A 23104-nucleotide genomic window follows, 5' to 3' on the forward strand; every position below is an offset into this window, starting at 1 on the left:
GCCAAGGTAAATAGAAAAGAATTCCAGAAATTGGCAATATTCATGTCTGAGCAATCTCCAGAAACAATATGGTGACCAGTCAGAGGAAATGTTTAAACAAAAGTCAGTAACAATGTGAGTTTCTCAAGATAAATGGATAGACAATTTAGTCATCAGAGTTTGGAGAGCAATAGAAAATAATGGATTATGTATTACTTAACATAAACAATATTGTGTTAGGAAAGAAATTCCAGAAATCAATCTTTCCATTTATTGAGCAAGCTTCCAGATAAAATGTTAACATTAATTCTATCATTGAGATCTCATTTTTTCATTTCACGACAACTTTTTAACTGTATGAGTACCAACAAAAGACTGACTTTAATTTCCCAGGGATGACTACATTAATAACAACGCCATAATATCTATTACAATAAAGCATATTAACAAGTGACTTGGACAAGACATTGTATGAATGTAGGGCCTGTATATACAAAATAAAGGAGAGAAAAGCATTACATAACTTACTGTAAGTTTCCAACTGTTTAAAGAATTAATAAAATACTTGTTTCAAAAAAAATATATAAAAATAATAAAAAATATTATACTTTAGACATATAATTTGTCATTATACATAAGGCAGTGCAAGTGGCACTGTGGCTTAGTTGGTTAAAGCGCCTGTCTAGTAAACAGGAGATCCTGAGTTCAAATCACAGCAGTACCTTTGCTTGATACCTTTTTATCACACCAGTATGTAGTTTTTTGTTGATGCATAACAAAATAAGATGTGTAAAACCTTTATCTGCTTTGACTTTGGCACATTTGGTCACCAATGTAAAAAAGTTTAAAGATGCCATCCATGTCAGAAGATGACAAACAACAAAACTTCACCCTATTTCAATATAAGTTAATTTGTAGAAATATGCCTATGTTAAGGTAAATATATGAATTTTTACAAAATAGCCTTCATCATATTGGGTAACTGCAAAATTAATTTGGAGTACAGTCAAAAGAGAATAACACAGGAAGTGTTAAAATGTCTGTAAAAAAGTAAGTTTCCCAAGGTACAGTAATTTGAGAGTCAGTTTAGTCATCATAGCTAGAGAATCGTTGACATTTAACCCATATTTATTTCCATAACATCCTTAAAATTGTGTTAGGAAAATACTTCTTGATGAAAAGCTAAAATTTTCTTGAAAAAGCATAAATAAAGAATGTTCACCATAATTCTGACTTTTTAAAACAGAGTTCTTAATTTTACTACATGTTTTTGTTTTCTGAATATCAAAAATTAATTGACATTTATTCCCATGTAGCATTACTTACAGAGAAATCAATAAAAGTGCTAAAAAAATATATTAGAAAATTACTTTGACAAGATATTTTAAGAATGTAGGTCCTGTAAATCATGAATAAAAAGAGAGAACACAACTTTCTATTTATACTCTAAATTTCCACCGGTTTGAAAAATTGATGAAGCAATAGTAATAAGAATGTCAAAAATTGTTACCAAATAGCATATCTTAGATATATCATTTTTCTTTGTGAAGCTTTTGAGCATCATGTGGTTCTATGGCTTAGTTGGTTAAAGCGCCTGTCTCGTAAACAGGAGATCCTGAGTTCAAATCTCAGCAGTGCCTTTCATTTATTTTCATCATCTCAGAACATAGTTTGTTGTTAATTCATCACAAAAAGACACGTGAATGCTTCAGCAGCCTTTACCCTTTCTCACATGTTCAGTAAAATGTACCACATTTCTAGATACAGTCCAAATCAGAAACACAAAAAAATGCAATATTCCCCTTTTTTAATATCAGTTTTTTTGTAGAAGTAAATTGATGCCAAGGTAACTAGAAAAGAATTCCAGAAATTGGCAATATTCATGTCTGAGCAATCTCCAGAAACAATATGGTGACCAGTCAGAGGAAATGTTTAAACAAAAGTCACTAACAATGTGAGTTTCTCAAGATAAATGGATAGACAATTTAGTCATCAGAGTTTGGAGAGCAATAGAAAATAATGGATTATGTATTACTTAACATAAACAATATTGTGTTAGGAAAGAAATTCCAGAAATCAATCTTTCCATTTATTGAGCAAGCTTCCAGATAAAATGTTAACATTAATTCTATCATTGAGATCTCATTTTTTCATTTCACGACTACTTTTTAACTGTATGAGTACCAACAAAAGACTGACTTTAATTTCCCAGGGATGACTACATTAATAACAACGCCATAATATCTATTACAATAAAGCATATTAACAAGTGACTTGGACAAGACATTGTATGAATGTAGGGCCTGTATATACAAAATAAAGGAGAGAAAAGCATTACATAACTTACTGTAAGTTTCCAACTGTTTAAAGAATTAATAAAATACTTGTTTCAAAAAAATATATAAAAATAATAAAAAATATTATACTTTAGACATATAATTTGTCATTATACATAAGGCAGTGCAAGTGGCACTGTGGCTTAGTTGGTTAAAGCGCCTGTCTAGTAAACAGGAGATCCTGAGTTCAAATCACAGCAGTACCTTTGCTTGATACCTTTTTATCACACCAGTATGTAGTTTTTTGTTGATGCATAACAAAATAAGATGTGTAAAACCTTTATCTGCTTTCACTTTGGCACATTTGGTCACCAATGTAAAAAAGTTTAAAGATGCCATCCATGTCAGAAGATGACAAACAACAAAACTTCACCCTATTTCAATATAAGTTAATTTGTAGAAATATGCCTATGTTAAGGTAAATATATGAATTTTTACAAAATAGCCTTCATCATATTGGGTAACTGCAAAATTAATTTGGAGTACAGTCAAAAGAGAATAACACAGGAAGTGTTAAAATGTCTGTAAAAAAGTAAGTTTCCCAAGGTACAGTAATTTGAGAGTCAGTTTAGTCATCATAGCTAGAGAATCGTTGACATTTAACCCATATTTATTTCCATAACATCCTTAAAATTGTGTTAGGAAAATACTTCTTGATGAAAAGCTAAAATTCTCTTGAAAAAGCATAAATAAAGAATGTTCACCATAATTCTGACTTTTTAAAACAGAGTTCTTAATTTTACTACATGTTTTTGTTTTCTGAATATCAAAAATTAATTGACATTTATTCCCATGTAGCATTACTTACAGAGAAATCAATAAAAGTGCTAAAAAAATATATTAGAAAATTACTTTGACAAGATATTTTAAGAATGTAGGTCCTGTAAATCATGAATAAAAAGAGAGAACACAACTTTCTATTTATACTCTAAATTTCCACCGGTTTGAAAAATTGATGAAGCAATAGTAATAAGAATGTCAAAAATTGTTACCAAATAGCATATCTTAGATATATCATTTTTCTTTGTGAAGCTTTTGAGCATCATGTGGTTCTATGGCTTAGTTGGTTAAAGCGCCTGTCTCGTAAACAGGAGATCCTGAGTTCAAATCTCAGCAGTGCCTTTCATTTATTTTCATCATCTCAGAACATAGTTTGTTGTTAATTCATCACAAAAAGACACGTGAATGCTTCAGCAGCCTTTACCCTTTCTCACATGTTCAGTAAAATGTACCACATTTCTAGATACAGTCCAAATCAGAAACACAAAAAAATGCAATATTCCCCTTTTTTAATATCAGTTTTTTTGTAGAAGTAAATTGATGCCAAGGTAACTAGAAAAGAATTCCAGAAATTGGCAATATTCATGTCTGAGCAATCTCCAGAAACAATATGGTGACCAGTCAGAGGAAATGTTTAAACAAAAGTCAGTAACAATGTGAGTTTCTCAAGATAAATGGATAGACAATTTAGTCATCAGAGTTTGGAGAGCAATAGAAAATAATGGATTATGTATTACTTAACATAAACAATATTGTGTTAGGAAAGAAATTCCAGAAATCAATCTTTCCATTTATTGAGCAAGCTTCCAGATAAAATGTTAATATTAATTCTATCATTGAGATCTCATTTTTTCATTTCACGACTACTTTTTAACTGTATGAGTACCAACAAAAGACTGACTTTAATTTCCCAGGGATGACTACATTAATAACAACGCCATAATATCTATTACAATAAAGCATATTAACAAGTGACTTGGACAAGACATTGTATGAATGTAGGGCCTGTATATACAAAATAAAGGAGAGAAAAGCATTACATAACTTACTGTAAGTTTCCAACTGTTTAAAGAATTAATAAAATACTTGTTTCAAAAAAATATATAAAAATAATAAAAAATATTATACTTTAGACATATAATTTGTCATTATACATAAGGCAGTGCAAGTGGCACTGTGGCTTAGTTGGTTAAAGCGCCTGTCTAGTAAACAGGAGATCCTGAGTTCAAATCACAGCAGTACCTTTGCTTGATACCTTTTTATCACACCAGTATGTAGTTTTTTGTTGATGCATAACAAAATAAGATGTGTAAAACCTTTATCTGCTTTCACTTTGGCACATTTGGTCACCAATGTAAAAAAGTTTAAAGATGCCATCCATGTCAGAAGATGACAAACAACAAAACTTCACCCTATTTCAATATAAGTTAATTTGTAGAAATATGCCTATGTTAAGGTAAATATATGAATTTTTACAAAATAGCCTTCATCATATTGGGTAACTGCAAAATTAATTTGGAGTACAGTCAAAAGAGAATAACACAGGAAGTGTTAAAATGTCTGTAAAAAAGTAAGTTTCCCAAGGTACAGTAATTTGAGAGTCAGTTTAGTCATCATAGCTAGAGAATCGTTGACATTTAACCCATATTTATTTCCATAACATCCTTAAAATTGTGTTAGGAAAATACTTCTTGATGAAAAGCTAAAATTCTCTTGAAAAAGCATAAATAAAGAATGTTCACCATAATTCTGACTTTTTAAAACAGAGTTCTTAATTTTACTACATGTTTTTGTTTTCTGAATATCAAAAATTAATTGACATTTATTCCCATGTAGCATTACTTACAGAAAAATCAATAAAAGTGCTAAAAAAATATATTAGAAAATTACTTTGACAAGATATTTTAAGAATGTAGGTCCTGTAAATCATGAATAAAAAGAGAGAACACAACTTTCTATTTATACTCTAAATTTCCACCGGTTTGAAAAATTGATGAAGCAATAGTTATAAGAATGTCAAAAATTGTTACCAAATAGCATATCTTAGATATATCATTTTTCTTTGTGAAGCTTTTGAGCATCATGTGGTTCTATGGCTTAGTTGGTTAAAGCGCCTGTCTCGTAAACAGGAGATCCTGAGTTCAAATCTCAGCAGTGCCTTTCATTTATTTTCATCATCTCAGAACATAGTTTGTTGTTAATTCATCACAAAAAGACACGTGAATGCTTCAGCAGCCTTTACCCTTTCTCACATGTTCAGTAAAATGTACCACATTTCTAGATACAGTCCAAATCAGAAACACAAAAAAATGCAATATTCCCCTTTTTTAATATCATTTTTTTTGTAGAAGTAAATTGATGCCAAGGTAAATAGAAAAGAATTCCAGAAATTGGCAATATTCATGTCTGAGCAATCTCCAGAAACAATATGGTGACCAGTCAGAGGAAATGTTTAAACAAAAGTCAGTAACAATGTGAGTTTCTCAAGATAAATGGATAGACAATTAAGTCATCAGAGTTTGGAGAGCAATAGAAAATAATGGATTATGTATTACTTAACATAAACAATATTGTGTTAGGAAAGAAATTCCAGAAATCAATCTTTCCATTTATTGAGCAAGCTTCCAGATAAAATGTTAACATTAATTCTATCATTGAGATCTCATTTTTTCATTTCACGACAACTTTTTAACTGTATGAGTACCAACAAAAGACTGACTTTAATTTCCCAGGGATGACTACATTAATAACAACGCCATAATATCTATTACAATAAAGCATATTAACAAGTGACTTGGACAAGACATTGTATGAATGTAGGGCCTGTATATACAAAATAAAGGAGAGAAAAGCATTACATAACTTACTGTAAGTTTCCAACTGTTTAAAGAATTAATAAAATACTTGTTTCAAAAAAAATATATAAAAATAATAAAAAATATTATACTTTAGACATATAATTTGTCATTATACATAAGGCAGTGCAAGTGGCACTGTGGCTTAGTTGGTTAAAGCGCCTGTCTAGTAAACAGGAGATCCTGAGTTCAAATCACAGCAGTACCTTTGCTTGATACCTTTTTATCACACCAGTATGTAGTTTTTTGTTGATGCATAACAAAATAAGATGTGTAAAACCTTTATCTGCTTTCACTTTGGCACATTTGGTCACCAATGTAAAAAAGTTTAAAGATGCCATCCATGTCAGAAGATGACAAACAACAAAACTTCACCCTATTTCAATATAAGTTAATTTGTAGAAATATGCCTATGTTAAGGTAAATATATGAATTTTTACAAAATAGCCTTCATCATATTGGGTAACTGCGAAATTAATTTGGAGTACAGTCAAAAGAGAATAACACAGGAAGTGTTAAAATGTCTGTAAAAAAGTAAGTTTCCCAAGGTACAGTAATTTGAGAGTCAGTTTAGTCATCATAGCTAGAGAATCATTGACATTTAACCCATATTTATTTCCATAACATCCTTACAATTGTGTTAGGAAAATACTTCTTGATGAAAAGCTAAAATTCTCTTGAAAAAGAATAAATAAAGAATGTTCACCATAATTCTGACTTTTTAAAACAGAGTTCTTAATTTTACTACATGTTTTTGTTTTCTGAATATCAAAAATTAATTGACATTTATTCCCATGTAGCATTACTTACAGAGAAATCAATAAAAGTGCTAAAAAAATATATTAGAAAATTACTTTGACAAGATATTTTAAGAATGTAGGTCCTGTAAATCATGAATAAAAAGAGAGAACACAACTTTCTATTTATACTCTAAATTTCCACCGGTTTGAAAAATTGATGAAGCAATAGTTATAAGAATGTCAAAAATTGTTACCAAATAGCATATCTTCGATATATCATTTTTCTTTGTGAAGCTTTTGAGCATCATGTGGTTCTGTGGCTTAGTTGGTTAAAGCGCCTGTCTCGTAAACAGGAGATCCTGAGTTCAAATCTCGGCAGAGCCTTTCATTTATTTTCATCATCTCAGAACATAGTTTGTTGTTAATTCATCACAAAAAGACACGTGAATGCTTCAGCAGCCTTTACCCTTTCTCACATGTTCAGTAAAATGTACCACATTTCTAGATACAGTCCAAATCAGAAACACAAAAAAATGCAATATTCCCCTTTTTTAATATCAGTTTTTTTGTAGAAGTAAATTGATGCCAAGGTAACTAGAAAAGAATTCCAGAAATTGGCAATATTCATGTCTGAGCAATCTCCAGAAACAATATGGTGACCAGTCAGAGGAAATGTTTAAACAAAAGTCAGTAACAATGTGAGTTTCTCAAGATAAATGGATAGACAATTTAGTCATCAGAGTTTGGAGAGCAATAGAAAATAATGGATTATGTATTACTTAACATAAACAATATTGTGTTAGGAAAGAAATTCCAGAAATCAATCTTTCCATTTATTGAGCAAGCTTCCAGATAAAATGTTAACATTAATTCTATCATTGAGATCTCATTTTTTCATTTCACGACTACTTTTTAACTGTATGAGTACCAACACAAGACTGACTTTAATTTCCCAGGGATGACTACATTAATAACAACGCCATAATATCTATTACAATAAAGCATATTAACAAGTGACTTGGACAAGACATTGTATGAATGTAGGGCCTGTATATACAAAATAAAGGAGAGAAAAGCATTACATAACTTACTGTAAGTTTCCAACTGTTTAAAGAATTAATAAAATACTTGTTTCAAAAAAATATATAAAAATAATAAAAAATATTATACTTTAGACATATAATTTGTCATTATACATAAGGCAGTGCAAGTGGCACTGTGGCTTAGTTGGTTAAAGCGCCTGTCTAGTAAACAGGAGATCCTGAGTTCAAATCACAGCAGCACCTTTGCTTGATACCTTTTTATCCCACCAGTATGTAGTTTTTTGTTGATGCATAACAAAATAAGATGTGTAAAACCTTTATCTGCTTTCACTTTGGCACATTTGGTCACCAATGTAAAAAAGTTTAAAGATGCCATCCATGTCAGAAGATGACAAACAACAAAACTTCACCCTATTTCAATATAAGTTAATTTGTAGAAATATGCCTATGTTAAGGTAAATATATGAATTTTTACAAAATAGCCTTCATCATATTGGGTAACTGCAAAATTAATTTGGAGTACAGTCAAAAGAGAATAACACAGGAAGTGTTAAAATGTCTGTAAAAAAGTAAGTTTCCCAAGGTACAGTAATTTGAGAGTCAGTTTAGTCATCATAGCTAGAGAATCATTGACATTTAACCCATATTTATTTCCATAACATCCTTAAAATTGTGTTAGGAAAATACTTCTTGATGATAAGCTAAAATTCTCTTGAAAAAGCATAAATAAAGAATGTTCACCATAATTCTGACTTTTTAAAACAGAGTTCTTAATTTTACTACATGTTTTTTTTTTTTTTTTGAGAAAAAGTTTTATTGAGTTTTGTACTTTTAACAAGATATTTGTAAGAAATACATTACAGGTATCACACATCGGTACATATCGCAATTAGCTGTTAAATAACAGTGACAGTATATCTATCTATGTACAACAATGAGAGAGTGAGAATTCAATCCGGCATGCATGCCAGTGTATAAAGAGTTGCCTATAGATAGTGTAATACATGTGGTGTGTACTGTAACTAAGGGCGAGGGAATAACTCTTAATGAAGCATTATAGCCTATAAAAGAGTAACAAAGAGTAAGCGTAAGATTAGAAGTAGAAGAGAAAAGAGGAAAAGGGGGGGGGAAGAAAAAAGAGGGGAGGGAGGATTGGAAAGGGAGGTAAGGGAGGAATGGTCGGGCGGTCCCAGTCGCCTGGGCAGTATATCAGATTATCCTCAGTTGGATAGGGTATTGTAATGGTTCCCTTTATCTTATATGGTAGTTAGTGGAGGTTCAGCACCAAAGTGTGATGTCCAGGGTGACCACGTATTGGTAAAATTATCTGGGGTGTCCCGGAGAACCGCTGTAATACGTTCCAGTCTATAGGTTTGCCATATAGCGTTTTACTACATGTTTTTGTTTTCTGAATATCAAAAATTAATTGACATTTATTCCCATGTAGCATTACTTACAGAGAGATCCTGAATTCAAATCTCAGCAGTGCCTTTCATTTATTTTCATCATCTCAGAACATAGTTTGTTGTTAATTCATCACAAAAAGACACGTGAATGCTTCAGCAGCCTTTACCCTTTCTCACATGTTCAGTAAAATGTACCACATTTCTAGATACAGTCCAAATCAGAAACACAAAAAAATGCAATATTCCCCTTTTTTAATATCAGTTTTTTTGTAGAAGTAAATTTTGATGCCAAGGTAACTAGAAAAGAATTCCAGAAATTGGCAATATTCATGTCTGAGCAATCTCCAGAAACAATATGGTGACCAGTCAGAGGAAATGTTTAAACAAAAGTCAGTAACAATGTGAGTTTCTCAAGATAAATGGATAGACAATTTAGTCATCAGAGTTTGGAGAGCAATAGAAAATAATGGATTATGTATTACTTAACATAAACAATATTGTGTTAGGAAAGAAATTCCAGAAATGAATCTTTCCATTTATTGAGCAAGCTTCCAGATAAAATGTTAACATTAATTCTATCATTTAGATCTCATTTTTTCATTTCACGACTACTTTTTAACTGTATGAGTACCAACAAAAGACTGACTTTAATTTCCCAGGGATGACTACATTAATAACAACGCCATAATATCTATTACAATAAAGCATATTAACAAGTGACTTGGACAAGACATTGTATGAATGTAGGGCCTGTATATACAAAATAAAGGAGAGAAAAGCATTACATAACTTACTGTAAGTTTCCAACTGTTTAAAGAATTAATAAACTACTTGTTTCAAAAAAATATATAAAAATAATAAAAAATATTATACTTTAGACATATAATTTGTCATTATACATAAGGCAGTGCAAGTGGCACTGTGGCTTAGTTGGTTAAAGCGCCTGTCTAGTAAACAGGAGATCCTGAGTTCAAATCACAGCAGTGCTTATGCTTGATACCTTTTTATCACACCAGTATGTAGTTTTTTGTTGATGCATAACAAAATAAGATGTGCAAAACCTTTATCTGCTTTCACTTTGGCACATTTGGTCACCAATGTAAAAAAGTTTAAAGATGCCATCCATGTCAGAAGATGACAAACAACAAAACTTCACCCTATTTCAATATAAGTTAATTTGTAGAAATATGCCTATGTTAAGATAAATATATGAATTTTTACAAAATAGCCTTCATCATATTGGGTAACTGCAAAATTAATTTGGAGTACAGTCAAAAGAGAATAACACAGGAAGTGTTAAAATGTCTGTAAAAAAGTAAGTTTCCCAAGGTACAGTAATTTGAAAGTCAGTTTAGTCATCATAGCTAGAGAATCGTTGACATTTAACCCATATTTATTTCCATAACATCCTTAAAATTGTGTTAGGAAAATACTTCTTGATGAAAAGCTAAAATTCTCTTGAAAAAGCATAAATAAAGAATGTTCACCATAATTCTGACTTTTTAAAACAGAGTTCTTAATTTTACTACATGTTTTTGTTTTCTGAATATCAAAAATTAATTGACATTTTTTCCCATGTAGCATTACTTACAGAGAAATCAATAAAAGTGCTAAAAAAATATATTAGAAAATTACTTTGACAAGATATTTTAAGAATGTAGGTCCTGTAAATCATGAATGAAAAGAGAGAACACAACTTTCTATTTATACTCTAAATTTCCACCGGTTTGAAAAATTGATGAAGCAATAGTTATAAGAATGTCAAAAATTGTTACCAAATAGCATATCTTAGATATATCATTTTTCTTTGTGAAGCTTTTGAGCATCATGTGGTGCTGTGGCTTCGTTGGTTAAAGCGCCTGTCTCGTAAACAGGAGATCCTGAGTTCAAATCTCAGCAGTGCATTTCATTTATTTTCATCATCTCAGAACATAGTTTGTTGTTAATTCATCACAAAAAGACATGTGAATGCTTCAGCAGCCTTTACCCTTTCTCACATGTTCAGTAAAATGTACCACATTTCTAGATACAGTCCAAATCAGAAACACAAAAAAATGCAATATTCCCCTTTTTTAATATCAGTTTTTTTGTAGAAGTAAATTTTGATGCCAAGGTAACTAGAAAAGAATTCCAGAAATTGGCAATATTCATGTCTGAGCAATCTCCAGAAACAATATGGTGACCAGTCAGAGGAAATGTTTAAACAAAAGTCAGTAACAATGTGAGTTTCTCAAGATAAATGGATAGACAATTTAGTCATCAGAGTTTGGAGAGCAATAGAAAATAATGGATTATGTATTACTTAACATAAACAATATTGTGTTAGGAAAGAAATTCCAGAAATCAATCTTTCCATTTATTGAGCAAGCTTCCAGATAAAATGTTAACATTAATTCTATCATTGAGATCTCATTTTTTCATTTCACGACTACTTTTTAACTGTATGAGTACCAACAAAAGACTGACTTTAATTTCCCAGGGATGACTACATTAATAACAACGCCATAATATCTATTACAATAAAGCATATTAACAAGTGACTTGGACAAGACATTGTATGAATGTAGGGCCTGTATATACAAAATAAAGGAGAGACAAGCATTACATAACTTACTGTAAGTTTCCAACTGTTTAAAGAATTAATAAAATACTTGTTTCAAAAAAATATATAAAAATAATAAAAAATATTATACTTTAGACATATAATTTGTCATTATACATAAGGCAGTGCAAGTGGCACTGTGGCTTAGTTGGTTAAAGCGCCTGTGTAGTAAACAGGAGATCCTGAGTTCAAATCACAGCAGCACCTTTGCTTGATACCTTTTTATCACACCAGTATGTAGTTTTTTGTTGATGCATAACAAAATAAGATGTGTAAAACCTTTATCTGCTTTCACTTTGGCACATTTGGTCACCAATGTAAAAAAGTTTAAAGATGCCATCCATGTCAGAAGATGACAAACAACAAAACTTCACCCTATTTCAATATAAGTTAATTTGTAGAAATATGCCTATGTTAAGGTAAATATATGAATTTTTACAAAATAGCCTTCATCATATTGGGTAACTGCAAAATTAATTTGGAGTACAGTCAAAAGAGAATAACACAGGAAGTGTTAAAATGTCTGTAAAAAAGTAAGTTTCCCAAGGTACAGTAATTTGAGAGTCAGTTTAGTCATCATAGCTAGAGAATCATTGACATTTAACCCATATTTATTTCCATAACATCCTTAAAATTGTGTTAGGAAAATACTTCTTGATGAAAAGCTAAAATTCTCTTGAAAAAGCATAAATAAAGAATGTTCACCATAATTCTGACTTTTTAAAACAGAGTTCTTAATTTTACTACATGTTTTTGTTTTCTGAATATCAAAAATTAATTGACATTTATTCCCATGTAGCATTACTTACAGAGAAATCAATAAAAGTGCTAAAAAAATATATTAGAAAATTACTTTGACAAGATATTTTAAGAATGTAGGTCCTGTAAATCATGAATAAAAAGAGAGAACACAACTTTCTATTTATACTCTAAATTTCCACCGGTTTGAAAAATTGATGAAGCAATAGTTATAAGAATGTCAAAAATTGTTACCAAATAGCATATCTTAGATATATCATTTTTCTTTGTGAAGCTTTTGAGCATCATGTGGTGCTGTGGCTTAGTTGGTTAAAGCGCCTGTCTCGTAAACAGGAGATCCTGAGTTCAAATCTCAGCAGTGCCTTTCATTTATTTTCATCATCTCAGAACATAGTTTGTTGTTAATTCATCACAAAAAGACACGTGAATGCTTCAGCAGCCTTTACCCTTTCTCACATGTTCAGTAAAATGTACCACATTTCTAGATACAGTCCAAATCAGAAACACAAAAAAATGCAATATTCCCCTTTTTTAATATCAGTTTTTTTGTAGAAGTAAATTGATGCCAAGGTAACTAGAAAAGAATTCCAGAAATTGGCAATATTCATGTCTGAGCAATCTCCAGAAACAATATGGTGACCAGTCAGAGGAAATGTTTAAACAAAAGTCAGTAACAATGTGAGTTTCTCAAGATAAATGGATAGACAATTTAGTCATCAGAGTTTGGAGAGCAATAGAAAATAATGGATTATGTATTACTTAACATAAACAATATTGTGTTAGGAAAGAAATTCCAGAAATCAATCTTTCCATTTATTGAGCAAGCTTCCAGATAAAATGTTAACATTAATTCTATCATTGAGATCTCATTTTTTCATTTCACGACTACTTTTTAACTGTATGAGTACCAACAAAAGACTGACTTTAATTTCCCAGGGATGACTACATTAATAACAACGCCATAATATCTATTACAATAAAGCATATTAACAAGTGACTTGGACAAGACATTGTATGAATGTAGGGCCTGTATATACAAAATAAAGGAGAGAAAAGCATTACATAACTTACTGTAAGTTTCCAACTGTTTAAAGAATTAATAAAATACTTGTTTCAAAAATATATATAAAAATAATAAAAAATATTATACTTTAGACATATAATTTGTCATTATACACAAGGCAGTGCAAGTGGCACTGTGGCTTAGTTGGTTAAAGCGCCTGTCTAGTAAACAGGAGATCCTGAGTTCAAATCACAGCAGCACCTTTGCTTGATACCTTTTTATCACACCAGTATGTAGTTTTTTGTTGATGCATAACAAAATAAGATGTGTAAAACCTTTATCTGCTTTCACTTTGGCACATTTGGTCACCAATGTAAAAAAGTTTAAAGATGCCATCCATGTCAGAAGATGACAAACAACAAAACTTCACCCTATTTCAATATAAGTTAATTTGTAGAAATATGCCTATGTTAAGGTAAATATATGAATTTTTACAAAATAGCCTTCATCATATTGGGTAACTGCAAAATTAATTTGGAGTACAGTCAAAAGAGAATAACACAGGAAGTGTTAAAATGTCTGTAAAAAAGTAAGTTTCCCAAGGTACAGTAATTTGAGAGTCAGTTTAGTCATCATAGCTAGAGAATCATTGACATTTAACCCATATTTATTTCCATAACATCCTTAAAATTGTGTTAGGAAAATACTTCTTGATGAAAAGCTAAAATTCTCTTGAAAAAGCATAAATAAAGAATGTTCACCATAATTCTGACTTTTTAAAACAGAGTTCTTAATTTTACTACATGTTTTTGTTTTCTGAATATCAAAAATTAATTGACATTTATTCCCATGTAGCATTACTTACAGAGAAATCAATAAAAGTACTAAAAAAATATATTAGAAAATTACTTTGACAAGATATTTTAAGAATGTAGGTCCTGTAAATCATGAATGAAAAGAGAGAACACAACTTTCTATTTATACTCTAAATTTCCACCGGTTTGAAAAATTGATGAAGCAATAGTTATTAGAATGACAAAAATTGTTACCAAATAGCATATCTTAGATATATCATTTTTCTTTATGAAGATTATGAGCATCATGTGGTGCTGTGGCTTAGTTGGTTAAAGCACCTGTCTCGTAAACAGGAGATCCTGAGTTTAAATCTCAGCAGTGCCTTTCATTTATTTTCATCATCTCAGAACATAGTTTGTTGTTAATTCATCACAAAAAGACACGTGAATGCTTCAGCAGCCTTTACCCTTTCTCACATGTTCAGTAAAATGTACCACATTTCTAGATACAGTCCAAATCAGAAACACAAAAAAATGCAATATTCCCCTTTTTTAATATCAGTTTTTTTGTAGAAGTAAATTGATGCCAAGGTAACTAGAAAAGAATTCCAGAAATTGGCAATATTCATGTCTGAGCAATCTCCAGAAACAATATGGTGACCAGTCAGAGGAAATGTTTAAACAAAAGTCAGTAACAATGTGAGTTTCTCAAGATAAATGGATAGACAATTTAGTCATCAGAGTTTGGAGAGCAATAGAAAATAATGGATTATGTATTACTTAACATAAACAATATTGTGTTAGGAAAGAAATTCCAGAAATCAATCTTTCCATTTATTGAGCAAGCTTCCAGATAAAATGTTAACATTAATTCTATCATTGAGATCTCATTTTTTCATTTCACGACTACTTTTTAACTGTATGAGTACCAACAAAAGACTGACTTTAATTTCCCAGGGATGACTACATTAATAACAACGCCATAATATCTATTACAATAAAGCATATTAACAAGTGACTTGGACAAGACATTGTATGAATGTAGGGCCTGTATATACAAAATAAAGGAGAGAAAAGCATTACATAACTTACTGTAAGTTTCCAACTGTTTAAAGAATTAATAAAATACTTGTTTCAAAAAAATATATAAAAATAATAAAAAATATTATACTTTAGACATATAATTTGTCATTATACACAAGGCAGTGCAAGTGGCACTGTGGCTTAGTTGGTTAAAGCGCCTGTCTAGTAAACAGGAGATCCTGAGTTCAAATCACAGCAGCACCTTTGCTTGATACCTTTTTATCACACCAGTATGTAGTTTTTTGTTGATGCATAACAAAATAAGATGTGTAAAACCTTTATCTGCTTTCACTTTGGCACATTTGGTCACCAATGTAAAAAAGTTTAAAGATGCCATCCATGTCAGAAGATGACAAACAACAAAACTTCACCCTATTTCAATATAAGTTAATTTGTAGAAATATGCCTATGTTAAGGTAAATATATGAATTTTTACAAAATAGCCTTCATCATATTGGGTAACTGCAAAATTAATTTGGAGTACAGTCAAAAGAGAATAACACAGGAAGTGTTAAAATGTCTGTAAAAAAGTAAGTTTCCCAAGGTACAGTAATTTGAGAGTCAGTTTAGTCATCATAGCTAGAGAATCATTGACATTTAACCCATATTTATTTCCATAACATCCTTAAAATTGTGTTAGGAAAATACTTCTTGATGAAAAGCTAAAATTCTCTTGAAAAAGCATAAATAAAGAATGTTCACCATAATTCTGACTTTTTAAAACAGAGTTCTTAATTTTACTACATGTTTTTGTTTTCTGAATATCAAAAATTAATTGACATTTATTCCCATGTAGCATTACTTACAGAGAAATCAATAAAAGTACTAAAAAAATATATTAGAAAATTACTTTGACAAGATATTTTAAGAATGTAGGTCCTGTAAATCATGAATGAAAAGAGAGAACACAACTTTCTATTTATACTCTAAATTTCCACCGGTTTGAAAAATTGATGAAGCAATAGTTATTAGAATGACAAAAATTGTTACCAAATAGCATATCTTAGATATATCATTTTTCTTTATGAAGGTTTTGAGCATCATGTGGTGCTGTGGCTTAGTTGGTTAAAGCACCTGTCTCGTAAACAGGAGATCCTGAGTTCAAATCTCAGCAGTGCCTTTCATTTATTTTCATCATCTCAGAACATAGTTTGTTGTTAATTCATCACAAAAAGACACGTGAATGCTTCAGCAGCCTTTACCCTTTCTCACATGTTCAGTAAAATGTACCACATTTCTAGATACAGTCCAAATCAGAAACACAAAAAAAAGCAATATTCCCCTTTTTTAATATCAGTTTTTTTGTAGAAGTAAATTGATGCCAAGGTAACTAGAAAAGAATTCCAGAAATTGGCAATATTCATGTCTGAGCAATCTCCAGAAACAATATGGTGACCAGTCAGAGGAAATGTTTAAACAAAAGTCAGTAACAATGTGAGTTTCTCAAGATAAATGGATAGACAATTTAGTCATCAGAGTTTGGAGAGCAATAGAAAATAATGGATTATGTATTACTTAACATAAACAATATTGTGTTAGGAAAGAAATTCCAGAAATCAATCTTTCCATTTATTGAGCAAGCTTCCAGATAAAATGTTAACATTAATTCTATCATTGAGATCTCATTTTTTCATTTCACGACTACTTTTTAACTGTATGAGTACCAACAAAAGACTGACTTTAATTTCCCAGGGATGACTACATTAATAACAACGCCATAATATCTATTACAATAAAGCATATTAACAAGTGACTTGGACAAGACATTGTATGAATGTAGGGCCTGTATATACAAAATAAAGGAGAGACAAGCATTACATAACTAACTGTAAGTTTCCAACTGTTTAAAGAATTAATAAAATACTTGTTTCAAAAAAATATATAAAAATAATAAAAAATATTATACTTTAGACATATAATTTGTCATTATACATAAGGCAGTGCAAGTGGCACTGTGGCTTAGTTGGTTAAAGTGCCTGTCTAGTAAACAGGAGATCCTGAGTTCAAATCACAGCAGTGCCTATGCTTGATACCTTTTTATCACACCAGTATGTAGTTTTTTGTTGATGCATAACAAAATAAGATGTGTAAAACCTTTATCTGCTTTCACTTTGGCACATTTGGTCACCAATGTAAAAAAGTTTAAAGATGCCATCCATGTCAGAAGATGACAAACAACAAAACTTCACCCTATTTCAATATAAGTTAATTTGTAGAAATATGCCTATGTTAAGGTAAATATATGAATTTTTACAAAATAGCCTTCATCATATTGGGTAACTGCAAAATTAATTTGGAGTACAGTCAAAAGAGAATAACACAGGAAGTGTTAAAATGTCTGTAAAAAAGTAAGTTTCCCAAGGTACAGTAATTTGAGAGTCAGTTTAGTCATCATAGCTAGAGAATCGTTGACATTTAACCCATATTTATTTCCATAACATCCTTAAAATTGTGTTAGGAAAATACTTCTTGATGAAAAGCTAAAATTCTCTTGAAAAAGCATAAATAAAGAATGTTCACCATAATTCCGACTTTTTAAAACAGAGTTCTTAATTTTACTACATGTTTTTGTTTTCTGAATATCAAAAATTAATTGACATTTTTTCCCATGTAGCATTACTTACAGAGAAATCAATAAAAGTGCTAAAAAAAATATTAGAAAATTACTTTGACAAGATATTTTAAGAATGTAGGTCCTGTAAATCATGAATGAAAAGAGAGAACACAACTTTCTATTTATACTCTAAATTTCCACCGGTTTGAAAAATTGATGAAGCAATAGTTATAAGAATGTCAAAAATTGTTACCAAATAGCATATCTTAGATATATCATTTTTCTTTGTGAAGCTTTTGAGCATCATGTGGTGCTGTGGCTTAGTTGGTTAAAGCGCCTGTCTCGTAAATAGGAGATCCTGAGTTCAAATCTCAGCAGTGCATTTCATTTATTTTCATCATCTCAGAACATAGTTTGTTGTTAATTCATCACAAAAAGACACGTGAATGCTTCAGCAGCCTTTACCCTTTCTCACATGTTCAGTAAAATGTACCACATTTCTAGATACAGTCCAAATCAGAAACACAAAAAAATGCAATATTCCCCTTTTTTAATATCAGTTTTTTTGTAGAAGTAAATTGATGCCAAGGTAACTAGAAAAGAATTCCAGAAATTGGCAATATTCATGTCTGAGCAATCTCCAGAAACAATATGGTGACCAGTCAGAGGAAATGTTTAAACAAAAGTCAGTAACAATGTGAGTTTCTCAAGATAAATGGATAGACAATTTAGTCATCAGAGTTTGGAGAGCAATAGAAAATAATGGATTATGTATTACTTAACATAAACAATATTGTGTTAGGAAAGAAATTCCAGAAATCAATCTTTCCATTTATTGAGCAAGCTTCCAGATAAAATGTTAACATTAATTCTATCATTGAGATCTCATTTTTTCATTTCACGACTACTTTTTAACTGTATGAGTACCAACACAAGACTGACTTTAATTTCCCAGGGATGACTACATTAATAACAACGCCATAATATCTATTACAATAAAGCATATTAACAAGTGACTTGGACAAGACATTGTATGAATGTAGGGCCTGTATATACAAAATAAAGGAGAGAAAAGCATTACATAACTTACTGTAAGTTTCCAACTGTTTAAAGAATTAATAAAATACTTGTTTCAAAAAAATATATAAAAATAATAAAAAATATTATACTTTAGACATATAATTTGTCATTATACACAAGGCAGTGCAAGTGGCACTGTGGCTTAGTTGGTTAAAGCGCCTGTCTAGTAAACAGGAGATCCTGAGTTCAAATCACAGCAGCACCTTTGCTTGATACCTTTTTATCCCACCAGTATGTAGTTTTTTGTTGATGCATAACAAAATAAGATGTGTAAAACCTTTATCTGCTTTCACTTTGGCACATTTGGTCACCAATGTAAAAAAGTTTAAAGATGCCATCCATGTCAGAAGATGACAAACAACAAAACTTCACCCTATTTCAATATAAGTTAATTTGTAGAAATATGCCTATGTTAAGGTAAATATATGAATTTTTACAAAATAGCCTTCATCATATTGGGTAACTGCAAAATTAATTTGGAGTACAGTCAAAAGAGAATAACACAGGAAGTGTTAAAATGTCTGTAAAAAAGTAAGTTTCCCAAGGTACAGTAATTTGAGAGTCAGTTTAGTCATCATAGCTAGAGAATCATTGACATTTAACCCATATTTATTTCCATAACATCCTTAAAATTGTGTTAGGAAAATACTTCTTGATGAAAAGCTAAAATTCTCTTGAAAAAGCATAAATAAAGAATGTTCACCATAATTCTGACTTTTTAAAACAGAGTTCTTAATTTTACTACATGTTTTTGTTTTCTGAATATCAAAAATTAATTGACATTTATTCCCATGTAGCATTACTTACAGAGAAATCAATAAAAGTGCTAAAAAAATATATTAGAAAATTACTTTGACAAGATATTTTAAGAATGTAGGTCCTGTAAATCATGAATAAAAAGAGAGAACACAACTTTCTATTTATACTCTAAATTTCCACCGGTTTTAAAAATTGATGAAGCAATAGTTATAAGAATGTCAAAAATTGTTACCAAATAGCATATCTTAGATATATCATTTTTCTTTGTGAAGCATTTGAGTATCATGTGGTTCTGTGGCTTAGTTGGTTAAAGCGCCTGTCTCGTAAACAGGAGATCCTGAGTTCAAATCTCAGCAGTGCCTTTCATTTATTTTCATCATCTCAGAACATAGTTTGTTGTTAATTCATCACAAAAAGACACGTGAATGCTTCAGCAGCCTTTACTCTTTCTCACATGTTCAGTAAAATGTACCACATTTCTAGATACAGTCCAAATCAGAAACACAAAAAAATGCAATATTCCCCTTTTTTAATATCAGTTTTTTTGTAGAAGTAAATTTTGATGCCAAGGTAACTAGAAAAGAATTCCAGAAATTGGCAATATTCATGTCTGAGCAATCTCCAGAAACAATATGGTGACCAGTCAGAGGAAATGTTTAAACAAAAGTCAGTAACAATGTGAGTTTCTCAAGATAAATGGATAGACAATTTAGTCATCAGAGTTTGGAGAGCAATAGAAAATAATGGATTATGTATTACTTAACATAAACAATATTGTGTTAGGAAAGAAATTCCAGAAATCAATCTTTCCATTTATTGAGCAAGCTTCCAGATAAAATGTTAACATTAATTCTATCATTGAGATCTCATTTTTTCATTTCACGACTACTTTTTAACTGTATGAGTACCAACAAAAGACTGACTTTAATTTCCCAGGGATGACTACATTAATAACAACGCCATAATATCTATTACAATAAAGCATATTAACAAGTGACTTGGACAAGACATTGTATGAATGTAGGGCCTGTATATACAAAATAAAGGAGAGACAAGCATTACATAACTTACTGTAAGTTTCCAACTGTTTAAAGAATTAATAAAATACTTGTTTCAAAAAAATATATAAAAATAATAAAAAATATTATACTTTAGACATATAATTTGTCATTATACATAAGGCAGTGCAAGTGGCTCTGTGGCTTAGTTGGTTAAAGCGCCTGTGTAGTAAACAGGAGATCCTGAGTTCAAATCACAGCAGCACCTTTGCTTGATACCTTTTTATCACACCAGTATGTAGTTTTTTGTTGATGCATAACAAAATAAGATGTGTAAAACCTTTATCTGCTTTCACTTTGGCACATTTGGTCACCAATGTAAAAAAGTTTAAAGATGCCATCCATGTCAGAAGATGACAAACAACAAAACTTCACCCTATTTCAATATAAGTTAATTTGTAGAAATATGCCTATGTTAAGGTAAATATATGAATTTTTACAAAATAGCCTTCATCATATTGGGTAACTGCAAAATTAATTTGGAGTACAGTCAAAAGAGAATAACACAGGAAGTGTTAAAATGTCTGTAAAAAAGTAAGTTTCCCAAGGTACAGTAATTTGAGAGTCAGTTTAGTCATCATAGCTAGAGAATCATTGACATTTAACCCATATTTATTTCCATAACATCCTTAAAATTGTGTTAGGAAAATACTTCTTGATGAAAAGCTAAAATTCTCTTGAAAAAGCATAAATAAAGAATGTTCACCATAATTCTGACTTTTTAAAACAGAGTTCTTAATTTTACTACATGTTTTTGTTTTCTGAATATCAAAAATTAATTGACATTTATTCCCATGTAGCATTACTTACAGAGAAATCAATAAAAGTGCTAAAAAAATATATTAGAAAATTACTTTGACAAGATATTTTAAGAATGTAGGTCCTGTAAATCATGAATAAAAAGAGAGAACACAACTTTCTATTTATACTCTAAATTTCCACCGGTTTGAAAAATTGATGAAGCAATAGTTATAAGAATGTCAAAAATTGTTACCAAATAGCATATCTTAGATATATCATTTTTCTTTGTGAAGCTTTTGAGCATCATGTGGTGCTGTGGCTTAGTTGGTTAAAGCGCCTGTCTCGTAAACAGGAGATCCTGAGTTCAAATCTCAGCAGTGCCTTTCATTTATTTTCATCATCTCAGAACATAGTTTGTTGTTAATTCATCACAAAAAGACACGTGAATGCTTCAGCAGCCTTTACCCTTTCTCACATGTTCAGTAAAATGTACCACATTTCTAGATACAGTCCAAATCAGAAACACAAAAAAATGCAATATTCCCCTTTTTTAATATCAGTTTTTTTGTAGAAGTAAATTGATGCCAAGGTAACTAGAAAAGAATTCCAGAAATTGGCAATATTCATGTCTGAGCAATCTCCAGAAACAATATGGTGACCAGTCAGAGGAAATGTTTAAACAAAAGTCAGTAACAATGTGAGTTTCTCAAGATAAATGGATAGACAATTTAGTCATCAGAGTTTGGAGAGCAATAGAAAATAATGGATTATGTATTACTTAACATAAACAATATTGTGTTAGGAAAGAAATTCCAGAAATCAATCTTTCCATTTATTGAGCAAGCTTCCAGATAAAATGTTAACATTAATTCTATCATTGAGATCTCATTTTTTCATTTCACGACTACTTTTTAACTGTATGAGTACCAACAAAAGACTGACTTTAATTTCCCAGGGATGACTACATTAATAACAACGCCATAATATCTATTACAATAAAGCATATTAACAAGTGACTTGGACAAGACATTGTATGAATGTAGGGCCTGTATATACAAAATAAAGGAGAGAAAAGCATTACATAACTTACTGTAAGTTTCCAACTGTTTAAAGAATTAATAAAATACTTGTTTCAAAAATATATATAAAAATAATAAAAAATATTATACTTTAGACATATAATTTGTCATTATACACAAGGCAGTGCAAGTGGCACTGTGGCTTAGTTGGTTAAAGCGCCTGTCTAGTAAACAGGAGATCCTGAGTTCAAATCACAGCAGCACCTTTGCTTGATACCTTTTTATCACACCAGTATGTAGTTTTTTGTTGATGCATAACAAAATAAGATGTGTAAAACCTTTATCTGCTTTCACTTTGGCACATTTGGTCACCAATGTAAAAAAGTTTAAAGATGCCATCCATGTCAGAAGATGACAAACAACAAAACTTCACCCTATTTCAATATAAGTTAATTTGTAGAAATATGCCTATGTTAAGGTAAATATATGAATTTTTACAAAATAGCCTTCATC

General features: G+C 30.5%; 22 non-coding genes across 22 annotated transcripts; all 22 read left to right on the top strand.

Moving 5' to 3' along the window:
• The first annotated feature begins 629 nt into the window (after window positions 1-629).
• TRNAT-AGU (transfer RNA threonine (anticodon AGU)) lies at window positions 630-703 on the top strand. Its single transcript has one exon. It is a non-coding gene; the product is annotated as a tRNA-Thr (tRNA).
• An 842-nt stretch (window positions 704-1545) lies between these two features.
• Window positions 1546-1619, top strand: TRNAT-CGU (transfer RNA threonine (anticodon CGU)). The gene has a single exon. It is a non-coding gene; the product is annotated as a tRNA-Thr (tRNA).
• Window positions 1620-2447: 828 nt separating this feature from the next.
• TRNAT-AGU (transfer RNA threonine (anticodon AGU)) lies at window positions 2448-2521 on the top strand. Its single transcript has one exon. It is a non-coding gene; the product is annotated as a tRNA-Thr (tRNA).
• Window positions 2522-3363: 842 nt separating this feature from the next.
• Window positions 3364-3437, top strand: TRNAT-CGU (transfer RNA threonine (anticodon CGU)). Its single transcript has one exon. It is a non-coding gene; the product is annotated as a tRNA-Thr (tRNA).
• Window positions 3438-4265: 828 nt separating this feature from the next.
• Window positions 4266-4339, top strand: TRNAT-AGU (transfer RNA threonine (anticodon AGU)). Its single transcript has one exon. It is a non-coding gene; the product is annotated as a tRNA-Thr (tRNA).
• Window positions 4340-5181: 842 nt separating this feature from the next.
• On the top strand, window positions 5182-5255 carry TRNAT-CGU (transfer RNA threonine (anticodon CGU)). The gene has a single exon. It is a non-coding gene; the product is annotated as a tRNA-Thr (tRNA).
• An 829-nt stretch (window positions 5256-6084) lies between these two features.
• Window positions 6085-6158, top strand: TRNAT-AGU (transfer RNA threonine (anticodon AGU)). The gene has a single exon. It is a non-coding gene; the product is annotated as a tRNA-Thr (tRNA).
• An 842-nt stretch (window positions 6159-7000) lies between these two features.
• On the top strand, window positions 7001-7074 carry TRNAT-CGU (transfer RNA threonine (anticodon CGU)). The gene has a single exon. It is a non-coding gene; the product is annotated as a tRNA-Thr (tRNA).
• An 828-nt stretch (window positions 7075-7902) lies between these two features.
• On the top strand, window positions 7903-7976 carry TRNAT-AGU (transfer RNA threonine (anticodon AGU)). Its single transcript has one exon. It is a non-coding gene; the product is annotated as a tRNA-Thr (tRNA).
• Window positions 7977-10054: 2078 nt separating this feature from the next.
• On the top strand, window positions 10055-10128 carry TRNAT-AGU (transfer RNA threonine (anticodon AGU)). Its single transcript has one exon. It is a non-coding gene; the product is annotated as a tRNA-Thr (tRNA).
• An 842-nt stretch (window positions 10129-10970) lies between these two features.
• TRNAT-CGU (transfer RNA threonine (anticodon CGU)) lies at window positions 10971-11048 on the top strand. Its single transcript has one exon. It is a non-coding gene; the product is annotated as a tRNA-Thr (tRNA).
• A 1742-nt stretch (window positions 11049-12790) lies between these two features.
• On the top strand, window positions 12791-12864 carry TRNAT-CGU (transfer RNA threonine (anticodon CGU)). Its single transcript has one exon. It is a non-coding gene; the product is annotated as a tRNA-Thr (tRNA).
• An 828-nt stretch (window positions 12865-13692) lies between these two features.
• Window positions 13693-13766, top strand: TRNAT-AGU (transfer RNA threonine (anticodon AGU)). The gene has a single exon. It is a non-coding gene; the product is annotated as a tRNA-Thr (tRNA).
• An 842-nt stretch (window positions 13767-14608) lies between these two features.
• Window positions 14609-14682, top strand: TRNAT-CGU (transfer RNA threonine (anticodon CGU)). The gene has a single exon. It is a non-coding gene; the product is annotated as a tRNA-Thr (tRNA).
• Window positions 14683-15510: 828 nt separating this feature from the next.
• On the top strand, window positions 15511-15584 carry TRNAT-AGU (transfer RNA threonine (anticodon AGU)). The gene has a single exon. It is a non-coding gene; the product is annotated as a tRNA-Thr (tRNA).
• Window positions 15585-16426: 842 nt separating this feature from the next.
• TRNAT-CGU (transfer RNA threonine (anticodon CGU)) lies at window positions 16427-16500 on the top strand. Its single transcript has one exon. It is a non-coding gene; the product is annotated as a tRNA-Thr (tRNA).
• Window positions 16501-17328: 828 nt separating this feature from the next.
• Window positions 17329-17402, top strand: TRNAT-AGU (transfer RNA threonine (anticodon AGU)). The gene has a single exon. It is a non-coding gene; the product is annotated as a tRNA-Thr (tRNA).
• An 841-nt stretch (window positions 17403-18243) lies between these two features.
• TRNAT-CGU (transfer RNA threonine (anticodon CGU)) lies at window positions 18244-18321 on the top strand. The gene has a single exon. It is a non-coding gene; the product is annotated as a tRNA-Thr (tRNA).
• Window positions 18322-19145: 824 nt separating this feature from the next.
• TRNAT-AGU (transfer RNA threonine (anticodon AGU)) lies at window positions 19146-19219 on the top strand. Its single transcript has one exon. It is a non-coding gene; the product is annotated as a tRNA-Thr (tRNA).
• An 842-nt stretch (window positions 19220-20061) lies between these two features.
• Window positions 20062-20135, top strand: TRNAT-CGU (transfer RNA threonine (anticodon CGU)). The gene has a single exon. It is a non-coding gene; the product is annotated as a tRNA-Thr (tRNA).
• Window positions 20136-21881: 1746 nt separating this feature from the next.
• Window positions 21882-21955, top strand: TRNAT-CGU (transfer RNA threonine (anticodon CGU)). Its single transcript has one exon. It is a non-coding gene; the product is annotated as a tRNA-Thr (tRNA).
• Window positions 21956-22783: 828 nt separating this feature from the next.
• On the top strand, window positions 22784-22857 carry TRNAT-AGU (transfer RNA threonine (anticodon AGU)). Its single transcript has one exon. It is a non-coding gene; the product is annotated as a tRNA-Thr (tRNA).
• Window positions 22858-23104: the final 247 nt, after the last annotated feature.

Source organism: Pseudophryne corroboree, chromosome 11 (genome assembly GCF_028390025.1).
Source record: "Pseudophryne corroboree isolate aPseCor3 chromosome 11, aPseCor3.hap2, whole genome shotgun sequence".
NCBI lineage: Eukaryota > Metazoa > Chordata > Amphibia > Anura > Myobatrachidae > Pseudophryne > Pseudophryne corroboree.